The sequence below is a fragment of the Microcebus murinus genome, chromosome 9 (genome assembly GCF_040939455.1).
Source record: "Microcebus murinus isolate Inina chromosome 9, M.murinus_Inina_mat1.0, whole genome shotgun sequence".
Classification (NCBI taxonomy): Eukaryota; Metazoa; Chordata; class Mammalia; order Primates; family Cheirogaleidae; genus Microcebus; species Microcebus murinus.
The window spans coordinates 44,073,880-44,080,603 of record NC_134112.1 but is presented as its reverse complement, the minus strand read 5'-3'; positions in this window follow the sequence as shown (position 1 = coordinate 44,080,603).

The following is a 6,724-nucleotide window of genomic DNA, read 5'->3' as shown; positions in this document are numbered from 1 at the left end:
TGTTCTTTTTTTTTTTTTTTATAAATTTACCTACATTAAAAAAATTGAGATATGGGGTGGAGAGGAGCATGACTAGTATATAAGTAAGTACCTGCTTGCTGCTTTGATAGTTGAACTTCAAAATATCACTTGCTTGGCACAATAAAGAATTATTTCTTGCTGTTGTTATAATTAAATAAAGGACAGGCAGATAGATTTCAGATTTTCTCTGAGGGTATCTCAGAGATCCGTGCTGCTTCCATATCGCAACAATACTATCTCAACATTCTTTGCTTCCAGTTTCACCAATGACAGAGAGAAAGAAAGAGAGAGAGAGAATGGTGAATTCACACAGGCTCATAACTTGGACCCAGAGTAGCACCTCATTTATATTCACATTTCCATTGGCCAGAACTACTTATGAGGTCCCAACCTAATTACCATGCTGAAAAATGTAGGGGAACATGTAGCATATTTAGTCTATGAGACTGTCTATTAGAGACTGTCTATCTCTGCTATAAATGTATGGAATCATTTTGATTCATAGAAAATTAGAGCTAAAAATATTTTATAGTCCAGATTTTACATCTGGACTAGTCTATTTTCTTCACTTTACAGATTAGAGAAGAATCAGAGGCTAGAGAGATTAAGCAATGTGGCCAAAGTTGTACACTCAATACATGGCAGAGAGAGGAGTTTCTATCCTACTAACTAGTATTTATTAAAGTCTATGTGCCAGGCATTTTGCTCACACGTTTGTGTTCCTCATCTCCCTGAACCCTCACACTAACCTGATGAGACAGGTAGCCTTCTTACCTTCATTTTAAAGATGAGAAAAGAGACAAGTAAGACAAGCATAATAAAGCAGATAGCTCACACAGAAGATAAAGGGCAGAAGAGCATTCAAATCAAGATGCTGGCACACAATCTGTTGTTTCATGGCCACTTTTTTTTGCCCTGGTCCCCAAATCCCCCTTAGGATCATACCACCAGACAATGTAGTTTTGAGATTAAATAAAAAGCCTTCATCAAAAAATGATGCTACAGAACCTTTAAAATAGAAAGTGCTGCAATATCCTTAATTATCTAGAAGACAGGTTGAAGTTACTTACGACAGCAGAAATAAATCAATACCATAAACGCAGGCAAATCACTCTTAGATTAGCATGGTGAAATCTGCCACTGGCTATAAATAGGGCCTGTCCTGTAGGGCCGAGGAGTATTTTCTGTCACATAGGAAGTAGCCATTTCACAGTACCAGATAACGAACATTAATTTACACCCACAGAATAAGTGGATGGAGAAACCAAATGTTGTAACATATGTTTAAGAAGCAAATACACAAAATCAAATATCATGGTCCTTTCTTGTGGTTCTTGTTGTACATGATAGCAATATGGGGAGTTTTAGTCATAATTGGTCACACTAGAACAAATAGGGATCAAAGCCTAGAGTTTTAAAGTTCGATATTTTGTCATCATGACAAAAATTCTTCATTTATTCAAGAAAGACAAAAATAGATTTATGAAATTATTTCTAACTAATATCAAACTATATGATGTGTTTAATACAGTACCTGTAATACAATTAGCATCAATAAATGGAAGCTTTTGTTATTGTTATCCTTCTTATTCCTACACATCTTAGCCAGTGAATCACTGTAGAGCCAATTTTTCCCCACTTTCAACTTTGATATTATTACAAATTCTTTATCTCTGTGGAGAATTAAAATTTCACCTGGGGCGGCTGGGTGGGTGGGAAAGAATGACATAAAATTACTCATCCTGTTTATTTAACGGAAACAACTCCTCGCTTGATGGAACTCACCAAACTGCCAGATTGTTTTAGCATGGTGTAGACCCAGCTTGCAATTGGAGGGCCACCAATAGGCAGGCATGAAACCACATAGTTTCTAAAACACGTGGACACAGGCCAAGTGAAACCTGAGATAATTAACTGAATACCAGTCCAAATAAGTGTTTTGGAGGAAAAACAAGTTTCTGTTATTTAGTCTTGATGACGTATCCTAGGGAAGGAACCATGCTGTTCAGGAAAAAGTATAGTTGTCATCGAAAGAACTCATAAGTTCTCAACTCTTATTATTAACTTGTTAAGTCCTTTCTTTCTTTGGAACTATTTTTCTTTTCTTTTTTTCTACTGTTACATGGGTAGTTATTTTGAGAACACAATAAGATGACCTAATGAAGGCTTTAAAAATAATTCTACCTTCATATAAAACCCCAGCATAATGTGATACATGAGCTTTAAAAATTCAGTTGGGTAAAGCATGGAGTCACCTTATTGCAAGATGAATGAAACACAGGAAGTTCCACGGTCCACACGTGCCATGTGAGCCTGCCCAGGTCCTGCTGAGGTTTGACACATCTGGTCTCTCTCAGTTAGTTGGCCAGATTGAGCAAGGAGAATACTTGGGATTCAAACATTGATTTTCCTTTCCCTGCTTTCCTCAAATGGTTTGACATTGTTTGCTGTTTCCCCTTTTGGCCTCACCCTCTTTCTTTCCCACCCAAATAAACTTTGTCTTGCTCCAATTGAGAATTCAGTTGATCAGAAGATGGAGGTCATTGCCAATCACGTTGTTAATATATCCAAATCCACCTGATGGGGCATTTTTCTCTGTATTCCTTTAGGCAGGTTACATTACCCACAGACACATGTGTAATGGAATAGAAAAAGTTTATTCTCCTGATTGTTCTTAGGGAAAGCACTCATTCACTTGAAGAAATAATTTGGTATGCTTGGTACGTTTTATAAATAAAGGTGCCAGTATCTTTTTATTTACATGCTTTTTAGATGATAAAGAAAAATTCCCAATAGTAAGATTCAGATTAAAGGCTGTGAGTAAGCCAAATACCAATTATTGCACTTGTCAGTGAGAAACTGCTGGAAGCTTCTCTTACTGATATATGCTTTTCTTTCTAGGGAAGAGCTTTTATTTTTCTCATTTCTCAGCTGCCTCAGGACTTTCACAGCTGTGTTCAAGGATTGTCCTGCACTCTTTCCCACAACTAAAGAATGAGTAATCTTATCAAAATCCTCTTGCTTCCTAACTTCATTTCAGAGGTCGCCTTGGCCTACTTGTCATTGGTTCAACCTTGTAATCATCTCTGCTCCCTGGTTCTGAAGACCCTTTCTCAAAACAGAACCAGGGAACTTTCACTTGACTACAGCACTTTCCTAACTACTAAAAACTCACTTATAGGAAGAAAAAAGTTACCTTATTACAAGTTATCACAGGCTAACTTCTTTCTTTAATTATTTATTTTTATTTATATTTTAGAGACAAGTTCTTACTCTGTCACCCAGGCTAGAGTGCAGTGGCCCCTTCATAGCTCACTGCAGCTTTAAATTCCTGGGCTCAGGCAATCCTTCTGCCTCTGTTTCCCTAGTTGCTGGGACTACAGGTGCATGTCACCATGCCTGGCTAATTTGTGGGTTTTTTTGTTTTTATTTTTTTTTACTTTTTTTTAGAGACAGTATTCACTTTTGTTGTGCAGACTGGTCTTGAACTCCTGGCCTCAAGTGATCCTCCTGCCTTAGCCTCCCTAAGTGTCCAGCCCATAGGCTAACTTCTTAAAGGGACTTCTCCCTTTTCCTTTGGAATAATGTAAAAGTTATTATACATTATGAGAGAATAAGGACAGCAAGTTATAAAGCACTAGGCTTGAAACTTCTAAGATTATGTTAGAAACTAAGTAGGTTATTAGAGCAAAAGAAACACAGAGGGATCTCCATCCTTTCTTCGTGCTACTGAAGACTCCTCTCCAGGCACTTAGACATTCCTTCAAAGATAAAACAAATGGTTATAGGTGACAAAGGGTGATTTTTCCATATTCCTGAGTGACAAACCACCCCTTCACATCCCGTATCTTCCCACTAGACACTTCTAACTTAGAGAGAGATTGTGCTAGCCGGGTCTCTGGGCAGGTGGTATCCCGCACCATATTGCAAATACAACCTCAGTGCTGTAACGGAGTGAGAATGCAGACAGCCGCTGAGTAGTGACCATGGGAAGGAACAAGCATGAAGTGAAGAAAAAGGTACAAAGAAGCTTGCCTTCCCTGGTCAGACATGAAGGGACAATATTTTAACATTAAGATTTGGAATATTTTAGGTATTTGTAATCTATTTGCAATGACCTCGTCACAATTTGGCCACTGAAGGTATATCATAATTGCTTATTTTGACCTCCAATTCCCATTTCCATGGGCTCCTAGAAACCAGGCAGCAACAGCAGACAACAAAACCTAAGTCTTGATTTTACTGAGCCATCTTAGGTTCCTCCTTTTTGTTTTAAAGAATAATGAGGACAGGGCATACATAAACAGCCAGAATTTCCAAGAGGGCAGGGCCAACCCTGGGAAGCTTGACATCAAGTTCTATCAAAACCATCTTATATAATCCATAAAAATATAAGTGGTAAGTATAAAAAGAAGTCAACATACTAAGGAGGAATAAATGTAAAGCCAGATCTAAAGTTAAGTTAATTAAAAGATAAGTTAGAAAGTTCTATTTACTTTAGATTGTCAGCAAGAAAATCAAGTGCAGATATTTCGACCATCTATAGATTATTTTTAAAAATGCAAACATGAAACCAATTAATTAGAGATTCAATTAATCTACATGACAATCTTTTATGCCATGCAACGAAGAGGTGTAAAGGACAATTTATCATGCCATATGTTTGTCTTTTCGGGATTTCTTGAGGAGGAGACTATAAAATAAGCATAACAAACTAAAAGTCAAATTAATTTATTTATAAAATTGACTGTCATTTTACTTGTTAAAATATGGTTTGCATACCCTGGTTTCCTCCGTAAAAAGTGAGGGCTTATTTGCAAGGAATCCATTTGAGGAAGTGATCACAAGAAACAGGAGCAGAGGGCAGCAGAGAGTGACACAGGGACGGTGGAAAAGCCAGCACAGAGGTGCATCCTAGAGTCAGTCACAGCTGTGGGCATCTAGGACTCTCTGATGAGCTATGAAGAGCATGCCTCAGAGTGGGCCACCCATGGGAGGAAGAGTCCCCCATGGGTCGAGAGTTGCCTTATGGTATTGACCCCCTTGTGTTTCCACACTGCACATGTGTAGCAGTATGGCAGGTTCTCAAAGGGTCCTTCACGGTGGTAGCAGAAAATCTACGAAGGTCAGAAAGTTGAGAGAAGTGCTAAAGCTAACATCAGGTGAACAGAGGAGCCGGCTGCAGGGATGTCGTAGGGAAAGGCAGCTGAGAGGAAGAGACACAAGCACAGGAGGTGTGCACTGCAACTCATACCCCAGTTCTAACCATTCATAGTGTCTGGAGGGAGTCTGGTATTGAAAAGAATCCAGTCCAGTGATTCTGAACTCAGCAGCACAGGGCCCAATGTCTGTGAGATGGGAGTTGTGGCATTCCTTAAGTTCATTCTCATTTTGTGTCATCTGGACCATAGAGGGTCACAACTGTCTCCTTGCCTCCTCGATGAGAAGGAGATTAAGGAGGACTTTGGCTAATGGAGTAGCCAGAAACCAACAGGATTTAGCTCTAAATGCTCTCTTTCATAGGAATATTTAGATACCACGTAATGATGTAAAATAGAACAAGATTCTTTTGTTCAGTGTCTAAAAAAATGTCTTCCATCAGTTTGATTGGCAGAGAATAACCAATTTCTTTGGATTGGTTTGATATGGATTGCAGAGAATAACCCATGCAGAGCATAGCAATGAGCATTTCCACATAAATATTATTAGAAGGTAGAATGATACTGACTTTTTGAGGAGAAAAAAGAGATTTATAGATTAGATCTTTGAGTATTCTGGGTACACATCTAACATCAGCTATGCCCTCATGCCATGTAGCTTTGGGAAGGTCAGCATTTTCTATTTCTGAAAAATTCAGCCAACTTCTACACAAGGGAATCCATTAAGGGCCATCTTCTCTTCAGCCTCAGATACCTCAGGTTTCTGGGGTCTGCAGTTTCCCATCCTCTCACTTCCTCATAGTTTCTGGGGTCCCCAATCCCTTTGTCCCCTCTAGTTGTCAGGGGACAAGTCAAGAATCCCTGTTCTTTTATTATGCAACACAATTTAGCTCTTGCTTTTTCTCAATCTCTTTCTTCCAGACTGGCCCAGAGGCTGTTTCTTCAATAGAATAACAATAAGACCCAGAAACAAACCTTCCCAGATAAAAGTGATAAATTCTGCCACTCATTGTGAATATAGCTCCAGTGTGTTTACTTAAAAAAAAAAGCAATTTTATTTTCTTCATATATAATCAAAAGTACAACTCTCCAAAATAAACTTGGAGCTGATTTAAGCTTGAAGCCTAAGTAAGATTCCAGGGAAATGTGAGGATTTTGAGTGGTCGCAGAGGTTGAGGCTGGTGGAAAAGAGATTTTTTAATGGAAAATGGAAGAATATTTAAAGTCATCTCCAAGGTAGAACAGAGGAAGGACATAAGGAAGCTTTTCCCCCAGAGTAATGGAGAAAACCAAGCATCAGAAATTCTAATGATGATGATTTTACTGATGACTCATATAGCTCAGAGTTGCCATGTGTCGTGAAATAAATATAATTGAATATTTATTTAACCAGATTAAAAAAAGGGGTGGATAGAAGAACAACAGAACAGTATTATTAATTCAAATTCTTGAGTTGTGAACTAAGACATTAAACCTTTCACATTGGGATTAGAAGGTCCAGTTATTTCCAGGAACTGTTTGCTTTCCACTCTAACTTGAGATGG